This window comes from Rhinopithecus bieti, unplaced genomic scaffold (assembly GCF_001698545.2).
Source record: "Rhinopithecus bieti isolate Rb0 unplaced genomic scaffold, ASM169854v2 scaffold_13184, whole genome shotgun sequence".
NCBI lineage: Eukaryota > Metazoa > Chordata > Mammalia > Primates > Cercopithecidae > Rhinopithecus > Rhinopithecus bieti.
In genome coordinates, this window is record NW_016807417.1 from 1,385,185 (window position 1) to 1,406,193 (window position 21,009).

Here is a 21,009-nt window from a genome sequence, read left to right on the forward strand (position 1 = left end):
GGGGGGGTATCACCAACACGGTGGCTCCTGAGGGGTGGCAACTGCAGGCCCCACGGTCTCCGGCCGCGCCCGCGCTGACCGCTGATAGCAGGCTCACAACGATGACCTAAACGACCTGTTTTTCTTCACAGTGCTAGTAATTAGGAGGAATGCAAATCGAATTCAGATATTTTATATTTTGGTTTCTATTATCACTTGATTTTTTCGGAAGAATAAATAATATTATAAAGAATACTCATTATAAGAACTTCCTTCTTTCTCATTATAAATCTACCTGGCTCACTTAGGCAAATGCATTTTTTTTTTTTTAATTTATCACCAACCAAATAGCTATAACATTTCAAAAAAAGGACTTAAGAGCTGTCTAAGCCAACTTGCTAATGTTCTAGTTGGGGAAATGATCTAAGTGACTGCCCAAAGATACACAGCAATTCAGTGGCAGAGAAAGATCAAAACAAATAATTTAAACTGTGATGATTCCAGTTCTTCAAACACTACTTCTAAGTATTCTTAGATTTTTTTTTCCTGAGCTTGCTCATTAATTACTCTGTGTTTTAAGCATACTTCAGTTTCTCCAGCTTATTTACCACTCATGTAGGGTTCCAATTCTACTCATTTATATGTTGCATTTCTAAATGTACAATGCTACTTTCAGTCTCCTCCTAGAATTAAAATAATTCAATAATCTCTAAACTGATCTTTTTATCAGAGTTACAGATCATTCATTAAAGGGCAGGAAGAAGATACATTATTTTCATACTTGGTTTTCATTTCATTGTTTGCTAGGCTAACATATTCGTTTAAAAATATATTCAAGGTATTTTAAATGTTTTGGGGAAGTATCTTCTTTCAGAATGTATACACGTTTTAAAACAAATGCCATCTTTTGATATGAACTAATTAAGCTAGAATCCAGTACAACCAAAATACTACTGTAGCATATAATTTGTGTCTTTTTAGAAAAGAAATATTCCTAGTGTGTTCAAGAAAAGACTATAAATCATTACACTGTGTTTATTTCATATTTCCCATGATACCATTTGCTCTAGCTTTTAGCCTTTTATGTGACATTGAGCTATTTTGCAGTTATACAACAGTTGAAAAGAATGACCTGTTAATTGGCGGGGATGCATTACAATATCTCTCTCTGGCACTATAATATTTTCATTTCTTTTCTGAAGACAAACCAGTTGAAAAGTGACCATCTGCTAGTATGTTAGTATTATATAGGCAAAGTAATGAATAAATGTCCTCCTTTGCAGTAAGAAGATGACTAAATGAAAGAAATCCAGGGTGAACAACTGAAACCAACAGATTGATTCAATGCCACGTAAAATGCCTTTTTCATTAATTATTTACAACTCAAACAACAGCATAATTTTAAAACATGCATTGATAGTATAAATAAATCTTCTGAAATCTACTTTTTTACACTCACCCAAGAAATACATTACAAAGCAAACAATTAAAAATAAAACTTTCTATCAATTCTTTTCATATAATTTCTTCAACATCTATTTAAACATAGATAGGCTGTCCCCATTATAAATACCTTCCAAACATGTGATTTCAAAAATGTAAACACAGTAACTTGAATTTCTCAGGTTGCTATTTTTTTCATGTATTTTGAAACATTTTACAAAATATATGCCATCCACATTCAATGAGTTAAGAGATATTTATTTACCAATAAATTATTACAGGAATGTCAAATTAATTAATACATAGACATCTGATCTTAATTATGGGTAATTTCTCTGTATGTATAAATGTGGATCCTACAGTAAGTACATAAGCTGTGTACCTAATGAGAAACTCCTTCATGTTAGATATGTTAAAGGAAAAGAGCAAAGCATATCACTGAAATATTCTTCTTGTGCCTGAGGGAAGTGCTTTGAACACAAAAGATTTGCATACTTGGAAAGCTATGGCTTCCCTGAATCTCTTGGAAAGCTTACCAGATGAGAGTAAACTCACGAAACTGTAGTCCAATTTTTAGGAGCAGAAACTATAAATGCTTATTCATTACAACTGCATAGTATTCTAGTATAGCAAACAAATGGAAAATTATGGATTTTTATAATAAACATTCGTAGCCAGTTTTTTAAAAAATCTGTAAACATGAATTTACAGAGACTTTTCTTTCAAATAAGATTAAACTGGCTATGTCAACCCTGACTTATGATTAACACCTGGTAAACATTTTAAACGGATTTAATTGCTATTAAGCAGATAAGTCACACTCAATAACTTCTAAAGGTAAGGTATCCATATAACTACCTATAAATGGCAGTAGCTAGGTTTCTTTTAAGGTCTATCTCTAACTTGCCTTCCCAAAAATACCAAGAGCTTTTATTTTTATTTTTTAACAAAGCAAGGTTTTTAAAGCAAACAACAACAACAACAACAACAACAGCTATGTATTGCATGTATTGTTCCTAGGTTTAATTTCAGTAAAATGTGGCTCTAAAAATAAATGTGATACACGCTACATAATTAAATATTCCTGGTTCATTCAGGTAAAACTAGGAATGTGTGTTGTTCTTGGAGTATCTCCAGAACCCCAAGTACACACACATTAAAATACTGAAACAATTTTACTGGCTCCTTCTGGGACTTAACACTGATGTAGCATCTTACTATACGTATCAGGCAAGATTCTCAGTACTTTATGAATAATATTATAATTTCTTTAATCTTCCTAATAGTAATATTTTAATCCTCATTTTAAAGATATGTAAAACAAAGCAAGAGAGGTTAAGTGGCCCAAGGTTATGAATAGAAGAGCTGTGATTCAAACTTATTCAGAATAGCTCTAGATTATGCTCACAGCACTATGTTATGCCACCTTAGTCATGTCAATTGCAGCAATAAATTTTAATGCACAGAGGTGAAGGCAAATATTCTTAAGTGGGAAAGTCAATCCTGAGAAATATATACTACTTTATGCCACCTTGAAGTGAGAATCTCTATTAAAACAAAATGTTGTTAATTCATGGACACTTCAATACAAAACTATTAAAAAGGATGGCCAGGGAGACAGGAATAGGAGTTAAGGCTCAATATTGTAGAATGAGGGATTGGGCAGGAGTGGTTAAGAAGAGCACTCAGAGAATTCTGGCTCAGGGAAGGAATCTAATCTACTTTGAATTCCACTACATTAGAAAACCGAGGTTGTTGATAAACCTCAGCCACAGTCCACAGCTTGTAAACTATGGCTAAAAGTTTTTGAAGCTGAACTTTCACAAGTAGATTTAGCTGTGTAATAGCTAAAGGTAGGGAATAACAATAAATGTCAAGAAATCTTAATAATTTTTCTCTAGTCTGAGGATTTGAGTTACCTGGATTCTGTCACTAAATTACTACCTTACCCTGAACAAAAACATCAAGTTTTGAACTACTCTGCATCTGTTCCTTCGAGTCACAAATTATTAGCTTGGATTATTAGCTTCAGAGTCCTTTCTAACTTCTACAAGTCTTTAACTTAGTCACTCTAGTTAAACAAGTACTTATTGATAGCCAGGTAACTCTACTTGTTAATACATGAAAAGCTCTGTTAAGTACAAATCAGGGAGTTCTCTAGTGCTTTGAAAGGATTTAATAGAATCAGAGGAAACAGTAATTTTATAGCACACAGGATGAGTGTAAAAGGTCACATATTGTCTAGTATTATTAAGAGGTTTATAGGAAATTAAAATACTACAGATTACAATGTAAAGATATACCATAAAAACAAATATTGGGATTCTTAAGTATTATTTCATGACAGAGTATATATAAAATTATGATTAAAATAAATGATAAAAGGTATTTAACTTACAAGTATCCTCTTCAAAAAATATTTCAGAAACACATTCAAAGCATATAATAAAACCAATCTTAATTCCACTTTTGACCAGGCATCACAAACTCTACATTTTTAATGTATTTATTTCATATAAAGTCTTATATGAAATATAAAGCACTGATAACTCTTTAAAAAATATTCTAAAAATTAGCTCAAGTATGGTAACTTTGGTAAAATGTCCAACTTTTACAATACCTTAACCATTTATTGAAAACCAAAACATGATAATTCTCAAGGTCTAGACTCTTAGATTTGTTTTACAAGCACTTTTATATAGTATTCTCCTTATGCACTTTAAAAAGTAGAACTACTATAGCACATGCATAATTGATTTATAAGGGAAAAAGTTCAAGTGAAGGACATACTATTAACTGTGCATTAGAGAGACGGGGTGGAGGAAAATGTACCTCTCTGGAACATTTTGAAAGCAATGATTACAAAAATGCAAATGCCAGATACAGGTGATGCTTTCCACTTCACAGCAGCACCTAAGTCACACACAAACCCTAAGCCCCCTCTAAAAACAGTAACAAAAGGACTACATATCAAGCTACAAATAAAAGGCAAGTGTTTTTCCATTATGGACATGTAAGAAGAGTGCTACACTTAATTAGTATTTTAAAGAGTAAGATTTAACTGTTGTTCCAAATTTATCCAAGTACATCAAGAATCTGGTCACAACATGGTACAATATAAATAGATTCAAACATATCACAGTTAAAAATCCTATATAACAATGAACAATGCTATTAACAATCTAATAGAACATAACATACTCATAATGTTTCTGTCACTGAACAGCATTAGAAAGCTGTTTTAATCAAATTTTGCTTCCTAATTTCTGAAATTCTGTATTTTGTTAAATGACAGAAATAGATCTTTATTTTCCTATACATTTTTCATCCCAAACCCATATGAATAACTACTCCAGCCACTCAGTTTTCAACCCAACACTACAAGACAAGTATTATTAGGGAAGCAGGCCGGCAGTTGTTCAATCTGTCATATCCCTTTAATGCAACTCTGATTTGCCTTTGTTCTGACAGTAGCAAACAACTACTTAAAAATGACCCAGCATCACTGGGCTGCCTCCCATTATTCCACACTTTTGTTTGACAAGGTCACTTGCTGCAGGGATTTTGGGGAGAAAGAGTGTGCAGCCTATAGAAATAAGAGTTTAAGACACAGGCAACCCAGCCATTTTTCCTCTGGCAGCACAAGCAAATTAAAACTTAAAAAAGAAGGTCAGGTACAGTAGCTCACACCGGTAATCCCAGCACATTGGGAGGCTGAGGCGGGTGAATCACCTAAGGCCAAGAGTTTGAGACCAGCCTGACCAACGTGGTGAGACCCTGTCTCTACTAAAAATGCAAAAATTAGCCGGGCATGGTGGTGTGTGCCTGTAATCACAGCTACTAGAGAGGCTGAAGCAGAATTGCTTGAACCCAGGAGGCGGAGGTTGCAGTCACCTGAGATGGCGCCACTGTACTCTAGCCTGGGCTACAGAGCAAGACTCCATCTCAGAAAAAAAAAAAAAAGAAGAAGAAAAGAAAGGGAGAGGAGAGGAGGGGAGGGGAGGGGCAAAACAAGACAGAAAGAAGAAAAGAAAAGAAAAGAAAAGGGAAGGGAAGGGAAGGGAAGGGAAAGGAAGGGAAGGGAAGGGGAGAGGGACAGAAGGAAAGGAAGGAAGGGAGAGAGAGAAAAGAAAAGAAAAGAAAAGAAGGAAGGAAGGAAGGAAGGAAGGAAGGAAGGAAGGAAGGAAGGATGGATTCAGGAAGAAAGCAAGTAGAGAAACATTTCGGAAAAACTCAAGGATACACTTTCAGCTTTATCTTGGTTTTAACTTTAAATAAAAATTTACTTTATGACTAATTTCATTAAGAGGAAAAGAGACAGGTACCTCTAGGTACCTTCATAATTCCATCAACTTCATAATTCCATCAGATGTTGGCTGTTACTTTTGATAAATTTTACACAATATATAAATCAATCTGAAACTTACAGGTAAAATGTTTAATCAATATTCTGCCAAGGTTCCAAAAGGTACAACTGACACTATAAAGCAAGAGTCCCCTTTAATTTTCAGCTTGACCTATGATCTTCGGAAGGGCTTAAAGCTACATGATGACAATTTCATACAATTAAGTTGTTTCCAAAGGGAGCCATGAAGACTGAAATGGCAAGTTTTCAATGCCATGGAAGAATGTGAAGAAGGAATGTTGCAGGAGCTACCCAACCAAAACAAATCATGATTTTGTGATTTTGTGATTTATGAGTGGGAAAAGATCTAAGAAACTCTTTACACATTTTTAGGATAAAACTCCCTAAACATGACATAGAAATCTGGAGTTAAATAGTTATTGACAAATATTTATCACTACTCCATCTTTTTTACCTACATATATAATTAGAGAGCTTTGTACATTTTTCATCTTGATATGCAACCATCAGAAGGAATATGAATCAATAGTAAATTTCAATATTTTATTAATGCTTAACTAAAATAAAACAAATTCTTTTCAGCAACTTTGGCACTTTGGATGTGTTTGTTGGTAAGAATTAGATATTTCCATATGAGGGGTGGGACTAAGAATCAATTGATTACACCTTAACTGACCTCATTTTCTATTCAAAGATTATGATAATATTCATAGAATATACTATTCAAGTTTTTAAATAATTTCCAGCCTCCCGCCATCTAACATGATCAGCAAATTTTACCAGTTCTTGTCTCATGTGGAAGGAATTTCAATTCTAAAACTGTTCTGATTACTGTAGCTGGGTTGATGTTATATACCTTGTAAAGGCTACTCCATTTTCTGTAATTCTTAGCCATACACTCTGATCTATCATTTATAATGTTCAAGTAAAATGGGTTTTTTACATTTCAGTCAGAATTATCTCTTTACTGTCAAAACACATTTACAAAGTACCAAATTTATAGATATAAAGAAATAAGTATTATAACTAAGCTGTATTCAAATTACCCAGTGCTAACAAGTATTCACATAGTAAAAAAATAAAGAGGCTAATGATAATCCTTTATGACAGCCTTCACTTTCACACACAGATTTAAACACTCTAGTAGTTCACTATTAAGAGTACAGGACAGAAGATTTTCAGTTTCATTTATATTCAAAGCAGAGAAATCACCAAAACTCATTTACATCTCTCCCTTTTCCTTACAGCATGTTAACAGCAGGTGGTCAATACCATTTTGGAACTAGGTAGGTGGCTTAAAATGACTTTACATGGCAAGAACCTGAATTAAAAACAAACGTGAGCTTTAACTTCATTTCATTTTAATCTACATTCTATATACTAATTTCATACTATAAATTTGCTCATTTTAATCCATGTTCTTCAGAGTTAAGTATTATTTAAGCTGATATAGCTGAAAAAAAGCCAGTAAGAAATTGTGTTTCGGCCGGGCGCGGTGGCTCAAGCCTGTAATCCCAGCACATTGGGAGGCCGAGACGGGCGGATCACAAGGTCAGGAGATCGAGACCATCCTGGCTAACACAGTGAAACCCCGTCTCTACTGAAAAATACAAAAAACTAGCCGGGCGAGGTGGCGGGCGCCTGTAGTCCCAGCTACTCGGGAGGCTGAGGCAGGAGAATGGCGTAAACCCGGGAGGCGGAGCTTGCAGTGAGCTGAGATCNTACTAGTCCTTAAAAATCCAGAAAAATATCTATGTAGGTATGTATAGCTAAGTGTCCTCTCTTGGCAATGACTTTTAGAAATAATGATATAAAATAATTAAAATAGTTTCCAAGGGCATATGCCTCCTTCTACTTAGTCTGACATGTGAGTATTACAACAGCCAAACTGAAACACCAAAGTCCAATCACCACCAACACTTGATTAATCTCTCTCTGATTATCAGAGAGATTAATTTGTCTAGTGACAAATTAATACTTAAAATCAATGAGAAATGAAGTAAGACCTATTGAAATATGTGAACTGAAAAGTATATTTTATTTTTCATCTTCCAGAAATAATGTAGTCACTTATGTTTACCATTTGACTAGATAATAAAAACACTGTCTTCAATCCTAAGCCAAAAGAACAAAGCTAGAGGCATCATGCTACCTGACTTCAAACTATACTGCAAGGCTACAGTAACCAAAACAGCATGGTACTGGTATAGACCAATGGAACAGAACAGAGCCCTGAGAAATAATACCACACATCTACAAGCAACTGATCTTTGACAAACCTAACAAAAACAAGAAATGGGGAAACAATTCCCTATTTAATAAATAGTGCTGGGAAAACTGGCTAGCCATATGTAGAAAGCTGAAAATGGATCCTTTCCTTACATCTTATACAAAAATTTAATCCAAGATGGATTAAAGACTTAAATGTCAGACCTAAAACCATAAAAACCCTAGAAGAAAACCTAGGCAATACCATTCAGGACGTAGGCATGGGCAAGGACTTCATGTCTAAAACACCAAAAGCAATAGCAACAAAAGCCAAAATTGACAAATGTGATCTACTTAAACTAAAGAGCTTCTGCACTGCAAAGGAAACTACCATCAGAGTGAATAAGCAACCTACAGAATGGGAGAAAATTTTTGCAATCTACCCATCTGACAAAGGGCTAATATCCACAATCTACAAAGAACTTAAACAAATTTACAAGAAAAAATCAACCCCATCAAAAAGTGGGTGAAGGATATATGACACTTCTCAAAAGAAGACATTTATGCAGCCAACAGACACATGAAACAATGCTCATCATCACTGGTCATCACAGAAATGCAAATCAAAACCACAATGAGATACCATTTCACACCAGTTAGAATGGTGATCATTATAAAGTCAGGAAACAACAGGAACTGGAGAGGATGTGGAGAAATAGGAACACTTTTACACTGTTGGTGGGACTGTAAACTAGTTCAACCATTGTGGAAGACAGTGTGGCAATTCCTCAAGGATCTAGAACTAGAAATAATACCATTTGACCCAGCCATCCCATTACTGGGTATATACCCAAAGGATTATAAATCATGCTGCTATAAAGACACATGTACACGTATGCTTATTGCAGCACTATTCACGACAGCAAAGACTTGGAACCAACCCAAATGTCCATCAATGATAGACTGGATTAAGAAAATGTGGCACATATACACCATGGAATACTATGCAGCCATAAAAAAGAATGAGTCATGTCCTTTAAAGGGACATGGATGTAGCTGGAAACCATCATTCTGAGCAAACTGTCGCAAGGACAGAAAACCAAACACTGCATATTCTCATTCATAGGTGGGAATTGAACAATGAGAACACTTGGACACAGGATGGGGAACATTACACAAGGGCGCACACCAGGGCCTGTCGTGGGGTGGGGACGGGGGAAGGGATAGCATTATCTTATTAGGGATACCTAATAGCATTATTAGGAGATATACCTAATGTAAATGACGAGTTAACGGGTGCAGCACACCAACATGGCACATGTATACATATGTAACAAACCTGCACCTTATGCACATGTACCCTAGAACTTAGAGTATAATAAGAAAACAACACTGTCTTCAAAAAAAGGGGAAAGATTAACATCTACTAATGCTTTAGGTAAAGAGTACAAAGTTTTCAAAAAGTAGTTTTATACAAATAACATCAACCACTATAAACACTAAAATTTTCATGAGCAGAAAACTGGAGATCCACAAAAAATAAATATGTTTTTGGTTGTTTTAACTATGCTAACACATATATGAATAAAATACAGGTAAAATTCATTTTATTTCAACAGTATTAATGCCAATAAAAAACAAAAGCTTGACTGTTTCATAATACTTTTTGTCTGCAAAAAATAATTTCATTGTAAGTTCTGGCAACTTACAATGTAGTTTATATTCCTGTATTTTGAAAATAACTTCCTATGCCCATCATTTTCAACTATGTCAAAATTAGATTATCATTATGGGTATAACTCAAAATGTGAAGTTTTAATGTGAAACTGACTAATATAAAAGTTTCCATATCTACCTTGGTTTTATTTTAAAACTGATCCTTGCAATTTGAGGTGTGACCTTATTAAGTTTCATATTCTGTTCCCATATATCAAAATGCTTCAAGAAAGAATAAACAGGAATATTTAGTTTTGATTTTAGTACATTTAAATGCATGAATGGAGGAGGATCACTGGTCATTCTTGGTGTCTGGACTGACTGTAGATGTGTGAAATAAAATTTAGGGAATTAGGTATTTCAGTTTATGTAATTAGGAGCAAATAAAAGATGTTTTGTTTTGTTTGTAAATCATCTATTTCAACAAAAGTTAGATTACCAAAAAAAATTATAATAAAATAATGACACTTTATTCTCCTTTTGTAAAAACTCTCATGAAAATGTGTAAGTTCTGTCTGCAGATATATACACTAATATGTACAAACTTAATCTGAATAATTGGTTGTAACAAGCTAAGTCTTTAATTCCACACAAATCTCATGAGTGTTATTTTTTTGGTTGTTTTGTAAGGAAAATGTGCATTTCCTACTTTTTAAATTTCGACATGACATATAGCGCTACTGTTTAAGATGCACAGCCATTAAACATATTTTACAATGTAGATCAAATAGCTAACAAGTTCTCATAAAGAGATCTGAATACTTAATACAAAGGAATTCAAAATTACACTTGACCTCATTGAAGACTCAACTTAAATCTAAAAAAATTAAATTTAAAAATCTTAACATTTCTACCTAAAGTATGCATCTGAATATACAATGTATATTACTCAATTTTAAGTCACAAATTATATTTTATTTTTTACATATATTTAATCAACAGTTTTGATGATCAGTGTGACTAAACTTCACCCTTCATTTTCAGAACAGTGAGAAACTGGAATTATTTATAAACTGTGAAGAGACTAAAGTATTCAAACTATACACATATATTAGTACTTTCCTATTACGATGTTTTTATGTGTCTACTTAGTTATGTTTACAATGGCTGGAAGTCATTACACATGGTGATCTAATACTAACAGGTGGCCAATATTAAGTGGATTTCTTGAAGGAAGGAACAGCAACATTACAGCCTCCATTAAGAAAATAAACTGATCTGTGTATCTTTATACTGTAGTTTAAAGTAACATAGTAAGGGCCTTCCAGTCTCTTTTTTTCAAGCGTGTTTTTTAAAATCAGAACTTTGATCGGGTAATAGGTCTAATTTTTTTTTATTCTCAATAGTCTTTGAAAATAGCTAAAAAGAAACTTTGAAGGTAAAAGGAAAGAAAAAAAAAAAAAAAAAAAGACCTGGAAAAGGACCCAGGTGATTTATAACTATACCTTAACAATAATGTGGTCCTCTTCTATCTCAATCAACAATACCAACATTCATCCAGGTTGCACAAGCCAGAAACCCAAGAGTAAGTAATCCTTGACATCACTTCTCCCATCTCCAAGTCTGGCTGATTTCAATGTTTCAAGCATCTCTCTAAACTATTTTTTTTACACTATCTCTACTGTAGCAAGATAATCCACATATTGATCGTTTATTCTACTGCTCTCACAACATCCTTTCAAATCTCCTGCAAATACTTTACATGCAGTATGAATATCCACATTACACATTCCAATGCATCTTTAGTTACTGAATACAGACAGTATCCTACCTGCGAGTGGCTGAGTAAAACAAAAACAGTATTCCTGCCCAGAGAGAGCCAACATTCTAGTGCAAATAACAGGGACCTTTCCCCCCAAAAAAGATGTAAAATAGATAAACAGGTTCACGTTTGTAGTAAGTTCTAATGAAGAAGCAAAGTTAACAGAGTTTTATAGGTATGAATGTTGTAGGGGAGAAGGGTATTTTAATTGGGAAGGTAGCTTCTCTGATATAGGAAAAATTAAATATTGTTCTAAAAAAGAAGCTATCATAAGAAGAGAAGGAGAAAATGATCCTAGGCAAAGATGTATAAAGATACTGAGACATTTAAAGGAACTAAAATAAGACCAGTATGAGTGAAGCCAGGAGAGCCTACCGAAGGGTAGCTCCATAGCAAGTTGGAGAGAGGATCCAGGGCCAAATTGCTTAGAGTGGTGTGCCTACTGAGGCCACTGAGGGTTTTTAATAGGAAAAGTGATCTAATTTATATTTCACAAAGTTCACTTTGCTAATAAGCTATGGGGAATAAATGGAAAAGAGGCGGACAAAATGAAAGTAGTCACCGCACAAAGCAACCACCTTTGTAGAACATACCCTATTTGTAATTTAGTTAATGCATGTTTCCCCAACCCCTTAACCAAGTATAAGCTCCATGGAAGCAAGAACTTTGAGTAGTTTTGTTTTAACAGTATTAGTACTGCCTATTGAAATGCCTAGCATATAGCAGTGGCACGGATTTTAACAATAACACCTCTTCAATGTAAAAGGAAAAAGTAACTTTTATCTCACACATGCACATGCGCACACACACACACACGCCCCCCCCCACACACACACAGCCTTGCCCAAAGTGGAGATTTTTTATTAAGTGGATTACAACGGCATTAATTATTTGTGTCTATATTGGCCTACGTATTTATGTGGGAGGGCTGCCCGGCTTTTGTCAGATTCTTCAAAGAGTCTACAAGCTCCAAATTTTTAAGAACAACTAACACTGTAAGGTAGAGTTATCATAAGACAGAAAGAGATAATAATCTAAAATAGAACAGAAAATGAAATAACACCTAAGGTCTTCATAAATGGATAAGTTAACTCCTGATTATTCACACAAATACAGAACAAATACCTTATGAATTAAAATTTTTTTGAATATTACTTGTTTTTGACTTTGCAATGAAGTATTTGGTTTTCCTTTATAAATTTATTTCATTTAGGTACTCAGTATTAGCAATTCCATGTAAACAAAAGTAGTTCACAATCATCTTTTTAAAAATCTGATGTTCATAGATAAGAATTAATCTACAGATAATCAGATATTATTTTGCACAGTAATTTAAATACTTTCAAGTACAGAAATATAAAACTCATTCATGAGTTTCAATATTGTTTTTCCTCTCATGTGTCAGTAGAGCTGCCTCCTAACTTCTGACTTTTTGAAACAAATCTGAAAAGAGCCACATGGCGTAAGCCCATAAGCACATAGCAACAGCAGTCAGAACACTCCAGGGAAGAAGTTTGGTTCGTTTTTATAGACACCCAAAACAGCACTCCTCTTTTCCCATGGGGTTCAAAGACAATGCTACGTTGTTCAACAGTATAGCAAAGCACTTTATATACAGGCTTTTTTGGCTGTAATTTTGGGAAAGTAGACATTTCAAAACACTAAGATTTTAGTAATCAAACAGCTAATCATAAAAGTAATTTATTACCCAAAAGCAAGTAAGATGACTAAGAACATTAGAAAGGACTTTTTATACTACCCAGTTTTAAAAGTAACCACTATTTTAAATAACACAGATCTCAAATTCTTGTGTCTAGAAACATAATGCAATTTTTCTAACTCTGTACAATTTATTTGTAATCACAGATAACTCATATTCCAGTAATGAAGCACTTACTTGCCACCTTAAATTCTGTGCTTCGAGCTCACCGTTGCTTAATGTTTGTTAAAAGTCACCTAAGATTCCTATGCATGTTATGGACAAGATCCAGAGAGTATCTATTTTATGCACACACCCCAAAAAACCCCATACATCCCAAATATCAGAGATTAGTTTCTTTGGGGTAAGATATACAAGGAAGTTAGTAACTGAATCACTAAGATATGCTTGCAGAAATGAATCCCGTATGAATAATGAAAGATTATCTAGCATTTTGCAAGATACAAAGTTACAAACGTCATCTTAGTAAAACACCATTTCAATAAGAATTTCCAATAATTTTCAGGGAAATTTATATATAACTTATTTCTTTAAAATAACTTTTGCTGCCACAGTAACAACTCAAATTTAAAACTGAAGGTAAAATTTCAATTATTTCTTTTAAACATTCCCTGAGGAAATAGTACATAATCTCTATTACTTAAAAGGACGCCAGAATATATAAAAAGTTGCATTCATCCATTGAACCAACAGCTACCTACTATACTAATACATGCCAAGTACTATTCTATGAAACAAAACTTTGAGCAAAAAGGAAAATGACAGGTCCCTGTTCTTATATAGAGTTAATAGTGGGAGAGATAGAAAAATAAAGTATTTACAGATACTAAGAATGTTAAGAAGAAAATAAATACGATGATGTAATTGGGAGGTGCTTTCCATATAATGGCTATGAAAAGCCTCTCTGGGGTTAACATTAATTAAAACCAAGACCTAAAGGATGTGAAGAAGTCAGTGATGTGACAAGCCAAGCAATGAGTTCCAGAGGCAAGAAAAAATGTAACATGTTTTAGAAAGAAGAAAAGAGCATGAAATGTTATTTCTTTCCCGTTCTGCTACGAGAATCAAGGCTTAACAGTATAAACCACGGACTTGAGAAAGGAAGGTTGGATTTTAGTCTCAGCTCTAACTTAGCAGTTATGTGATTCTGGGCAGTAAGTTACAAAACATTTTAGCCCCTTTTCTAATCTATTTAATGGAGAAAATAAGATTCCTATTTTATGACTGTTGGCACAACAAGTTTTCATCACACAGAAAATGCTCAATTCATTCTTCGAAACTGCTGTCACTTTTACCTTTCTTAACTTAAAAGATACAAATTGTTTTCTCTTTAAATTTCACAATTATGCAGAACATTTTTAATAAAACTATTTCCAACAAAATTTTCAATGCTACTTAAAATGATCAGGTTTTCATGGAAAATTGTGATATAATCCCTCTCTGGCGCTTCCCTTTAGGGTGATTGTCTCCCCGGGAGTTCTGTTCTCCTTGTCTGCAGGGCAAGTAGCAAAGGTTAATAAAAAAGGCCACCTGACTCCCTGGATATCTCTCAGGAGAAGTGTACCATTGGCTAAAAACTAGTAATGAAAACTACTAATCTCACATGAGAAAATATAATAAATTAAGAATTAGAGACAATTTTTCTTTCTAGAATAGGTAGCTCCTCATCTGTGGTGGTAAGTAAAGAGGATATTTTTTAAAAATTTAAACAAACATCTTCAAAGTAGAATTTATGTGAACATTCCATATCCCCAAATAAAAGTAACAAGAAATAGCTTCAATGCTGCTAAAATACTTCCAGTTCTAGTATTTCACATTTATCTTTATATCAGTAGGAGTCTGACTGGAGATTTCAGACATGGCTGTCATTCAACAACTCTCAATAAAGAAAATGTTGGCCAGTGTCACAACTAGCTTTGCTAACAGTTAGAACTATGTTAAATTTTAGAAAAACAAAGTAATTTAAAGTTACAGCTTTGGAAATGTACAAGAAACCTGAAAAACAATAGGGCACTTTTGCTAACTTAGTCTCTATAACAGTAAAGGCTGTTTGTTTAAATAGTGAATTGAGAAAAAGGGTAGAGACATCAACATATACAATTTGCTACCTACAAAGTGGTATACTGGAAGCCGTAAGGTTTTTTTTTTTGGGGGGGGGGGTGTTTGTTTTTGAGACAGAGCCTCGTTCTATCGCCCAGGCTACAGTGTAGTGGTGCGATCTCACCTCACTGCAACCTCTGCATTGCAGGCACAAGGGATTCTCCTGCCTCAGTCTCCCAAGTAGCTGGAATTACAGGTACCCAGCATCACGCCCAGCTAATTTTTTTTGCTTGTTTGTTTAGTGGAGATGGGGTTTCGCCATGTCGGCCAGGCTTTTCTCAAACTTCTGACCTCCACACCTCAGCCTCCTAAAGTGCTAGGATTACAGGTATGAGCCACCATGCCCAGCTTCATAACTTTTAGAAATAAAGTAAAATAGAAAAATCAAATCCAAGGAGGTGGGGAAATCCCATTTTCCAACTTCATTGTAAATATACTTATGGTGATTAAAACTTTCATATTAACAGATATAAATGAGGCTATCAAATTAAATAGAAACAATGCAATAGTCACTTAATTTTAAAAAAAATTACCCTTATTATGTCATTGGTCAATTCATTCTTAGGTGCAATATTCTGGACATGTCAATAACAGCTATTTGGGTGTGGGGAAAAGATTGTTCTAGACACTGTTTCAATGTTGTAGAAATTACATTCCCTTTTTTTCTAAATCAGAAATAGGTCCTCACTAAATATATACGTATTTGCCAACTGATATGCTGACTTCAGACACATGACTTGGCACTTAATTCCCCATTTAAAAAAACAGCTTGCTTCACAATTCTGAGGCTCACATCGAGTCTGTTATAATTGATGGACACAGAATTAAGCCATGAAATATACTGAAACTTACTACTGGGAACACTTATGACTGTTACCATAAGATTGTTGGCCCATATCTATGCTAAATATATCCATAATAAAGTATAAAATTAAAATATCTGAAATGCTAAAAATTTAACGTGGTTTTCATAATTTAGTGTCTGTAAAGAAAATTAAATTCTAGCATTTTAGCTCTTCTTCCACAATAGATTACCACTTAGTATCACAAAATTGTAATTATTTTTAATGTTGCTCCAATAAATACTTAAAATTGTTGAAAAATAAAATATCTACTGCTTTTCAGATTAATTCAATTCTTGGTACTAAGGAATTACAGGAGTCTAGGGTGTTGTAAAACTTGTGACACATAATTTAGTAAGTTTGGGTTAGATGTATTGACTTTAATCTCTTTCTGCAGCTAAACATGTATAAATCAACTATCTATCTTTGAGTGTGAGAAAACATGCTCTTTTATTCTGTAGCTTGCTCTCAATATGATACCTGGTTTCTTGGGTTCACTCCTTAATTAGCCCTAAAACACTTAAATCTCATTTTATACCAAATCAAATTTAAATAACAGCAAGATCCTAAGGTTTCCCATCATCTGCCATCTTTTCATCAGCTCACTACAATCCACTCTCAGCAACTTAAGAACAATCACAGGAGGGAGCCACTTTATTTAGGGCAAAGAGTCCTCAAGTTGGGGGGGTAGGATAATGGAGCAAAGAGATTGCCAACCACGATTTTAGAGGGTTTTTTCAGTTTCTGAAAAAGGATCCTTTCTGGGACCATCATAAAGCCTGAGGATCCTTGGGCAATATTATGCAATATTTAAGAGGCAACAGGGAAATGCAGCAACCAAGCAACCAAGTTCCAACAATGGTTGTGGTTTGGGTGCCTCAAAAGCTTGCAAGACAGTAATGATGATGAACCTGAGCTGTCTGTTGCCCACCCTCAATTCATATATGGCAAGGCCCAAAGTGCGAAGGCAACCAATCCTGCAAAGATCAATAGCACGGGAACCAAACAACCAGGTTTCTAATTCATGTCTGACACCAGCTAGCATCATCTAACTTCACTGCACTGTTAGATCTCCCATAAAATTTTTAAAAACCCTTGTCTTTAAAAAGTCTATACAGAATATTCCCTTGAAAAGTATAAATATGATGCCAAAACTCATATTCTCAGCCTTCCAGTGTTTGTTCATTTTTTGTGACTTAGTACGTAGAAACCAGTATTATGCTTACGTATTTGGTTTTATGGGGAATTTTTTTTCAAAACACATTTTGGTTTCTAAAAAGCTTTTCTTGTTTACAATAGTGTGAATGGGGTAGGAATCATTCACTTATTCAGTCCTCCAACAGTTATTATCTCCTCTGTATAAGACACTTTTTGTTGCATGGGAGACACTGGTAGAGGCGAAAGTGATAAGTAAACTTGCTTGGTAAAAGAATAAAAGTACTACAAAAAACTAAATATTATTCTTCTTTCCCTAGAGTTTATAAAATACAAATCCAGCAACAAAAAAAGAAAAAAAAAAAGGGCTTACTCATGTTCTATTGGCATAGTCATCTGCTGGGAAATTCATTTTTTCATTAATCCATTCATTCATTCCTTCATTCATATATAGTGGCAAAGTCATGGTACCTGCTTTTGTTAAGATATAACAAGGCTATGCAAGACTAGCTTTGAATCAAGATGTATTTGTTATCTTAATATTAGATATCAATACAGAGTCATTGGCTAAATGAAGAGTACTTACCTAGTAACTGTCAGAGTTGATAGGGGCTAAAATTTATAGGCCACAAATTAAAAGGGTAGCCAAGAGCTACCCCCTAAAAGTGGTTGGCTCATTATGAATCAGTTGTGTTTTTTGGTTTTTCTGGGAAATTTACCCATAACGTAAAACAATGTATCTAATCTATTCTTTAAAATTATCTATTTTTGAAACTTAAGAAGTCTTATGTCTCATCTATCTTAGTCTCTCTTTTAAATTCCTTAATAACCAACATATTAGATGTACACATTATAATCTGACATTTTACCATATTAATTTTCTATAACCTTAAGTTACAAATTTTGCTTGTTTTAACTTCAGCAAGCAAAACAAAATTCCAAAATAAATGTAATATTTCTTTTATTATAAAGTATCTTCAGTCATATTCTACGATGACAAAAAAGACTGATGTAACTGAGAAAAAAAATAAAAATTATTCTATAACAAAATAACACATAATGAAAAATATTTAAGGATTAAACCAAGAAAATTCATGTATTTTTTTTTTTTTTCTTTTGCAATGGAGTCTTGCTTTGTCGCCCAGGCTGGAGTGTGGTGGTGCAATCTCAACTCACTGCAGCCTCCACCTCCCAGGTTCAAGCAATTCTCCTGCCTCAGCCTCCCAAGTCTGGGATAACAGGCAAGCGCAACCACAACTGGCTATTTTCGTATTTTAGTAAAACAGGGTTTCACCATGTTGGCCAGGCTGGTCTCAAACTGTTGACCTCAAGTGATCAACCTGCCTCAGCCTCCCAAAGGGCTGGGAAAACAGGCGTGAGCCACTGTGCGTGGCCCATGTGTTTATTGATAAAGAACAGCATTAAATGTTAAAAGACATTTTAGAATTGATACTGACAGAATCAGTAAAACATAAATTTCTCTTAGTATAACATTGCGCAGTAACACCTTTAGTCAAACATATGGAACATAATGGAACCTGCCATGATATTCTGACATCTCTTATAAACAGCTAGATGAATTTCTTAAATTAACTTAATATTATTGAAATCATTAAAACCTTTACAAAACTAGCAATGATAAAAATACTTTGCTACTTTATCAACCAATTAAAATATCAGTGAGGCCGGATGCGGTGCTCATGCCTGTAATCCCAGCACTCTGGGGGGCCAAGGTGGGTGGATCACCTGAGGTCAGGAGTTTGAAACCAGCCTGCCCAATATGGTGAAACCCACCTCTACTAAAAATACAAAAATTGACCAGGCATGGTGGCCAGCGCCTGTATTCCCAGCTAGTTGGGAGGCTAAGGCAGGAGAATCACTTGAACCCACTCAGCAGGTGGAGCTTGCTGTGAGCCGACATCACTGCCATTGCACTCCAGCCTGGCCGACAAGAATAAAACTCTGTCTCAAAAAAAAAAAAAAAAAGTCAGTGAAATATGTACATATCCTAAATTAATAAGGACATGTAACAAAAATTATCAAAAATAGGCCAAAGTTATGCAATTGGACAACTGCATACATAAGAACAATCACCCATCACATGCTGAAAGTAGTTTCATAAGATAAAATGAAGGCAGGGCACAGTGGCTCAAGCCTGTAATCCCAGCACTTTGGGAGGCCGAGACGGGCGGATCACGAGGTCAGGAGATCGAGACCATCCTGGCTAACATGGTGAAACCCCGTCTCTACTAAAAATACGAAAAACTAGCCGGGCGAGGTGGTGGGCGCCTGTAGTCCCAGCTACTCGGGAGGCTGAGGCAGGAGAATGGCGTGAACCCGGGAGGCGGAGCTTGCAGTGAGCTGAGAACCGGCCACTGCACTCCAGCCTGGGCGACAGAGCGAGACTCCGTCTCAAAAAAAAAAAAAAGATAAAATGAAAACCAATAAAGAATAAAAAGAAAACTAAAGGCAAGGAAAATTTTAAAGTTAGAAGCAAATATTCTCCTATAGTAGAATAACTTTATTTCACAGCTGAAAGTCAGCATAAATATTGGCCCCCTTCTAAAATAATTTCTTAATCTTTAAGATAAGGGAGCTTGAAGCAGAGAAAGTAACTAATTGACCCAAAGGTAGACTCAGAGAATCCAAAATCCCAAATCTTGGATTCCTAGAAATTACATTTCCCCAAAGTACCTTTTGTGTCATGTTACTATGGGGTATTTTTCCAATTAACAGAGATCTAAGTGACTGAACTCATACATTACATGAATTATATAATTTGCTAGCGATAGTGCATATTTAAAATTTTAATGTACACTTAAAAAGACTTGAGGCCAGGTGCAGTGGCTCACACTTAATTCCAGCACTTTGGGAGGTCAAGGCAGGAGGATCATCAGAAGTCAGGAATTCAAAACAAGTTTGGGCAACACAGAGAAACCCTGTCTCTACAAAAATAGGAAGTGAATAAATAAAATAAAAATAAAAGGTCTTTTAAAAAAATAATTCAAAGGAATTACCTGTTAGTCTTTAAAATATGGAATACCAGTGAAGTATTTTTTTTGTTTTTGAGATGAAGTCTCACTCTGTTGCCAGGCTGGAGTACAGTGGCACAATCTCGGCTCACTACGACCTCTGCCTCCCAGGTTCAAGTGATTTCCTGCCTCAGCCTCCTGAGTAGCTGGGATTACAGGCACCCGCCACTACGCCCAGCTAATTTTTTATATTTTTAGTAGAGACGGGGTTTCACTATGTTGGTCAAGTTGGTTTGGAACTCCTGACCTTGTGATTTGCCCGTCTGGGCCTCCCAAAGTGCTGGAATTCCAGGTGTGAGCCACCACGCCTGGCCCGTTTTTTATGGAAAAAAACAGTGAAACGTTCCAAGAAAATGTCAGTTTCTGGAAGTAAGGATTTCTAATAATTTTTCATTTTCTTTCCAATTTTCTATTGTGTCTGAATTTGCTTAGGACTTAATAAAGTTCTTAAAATGTTTTATTTCAAAAGCCTTATAAAAAAATTAAAGTCTAAATGACATAAAATGATTATTAACTAAATAACATTAACAATTTTATTTCAGGGCCAAGCACGGTGACACATGCCTGTAATCCCAGCACTTTGGGAAGCCAAGGTGGGTGGATCGCTTGAACTCAGGATTTTGAGCCTAGCCTGGGAAATATGGCAAGACTCTGTCTCTACAAAAACAAAACAAAAATTAGCCGGG

General features: G+C 34.8%; 1 protein-coding gene across 12 annotated transcripts in view; it reads right to left on the minus strand.

The window, feature by feature from the left end:
- The window catches only part of ADGRL2 (adhesion G protein-coupled receptor L2), a 199,448-nt gene that overhangs the window by 119,612 nt on the left and 58,827 nt on the right, over nt 1-21,009 (minus strand). The window lies entirely within an intron of this gene.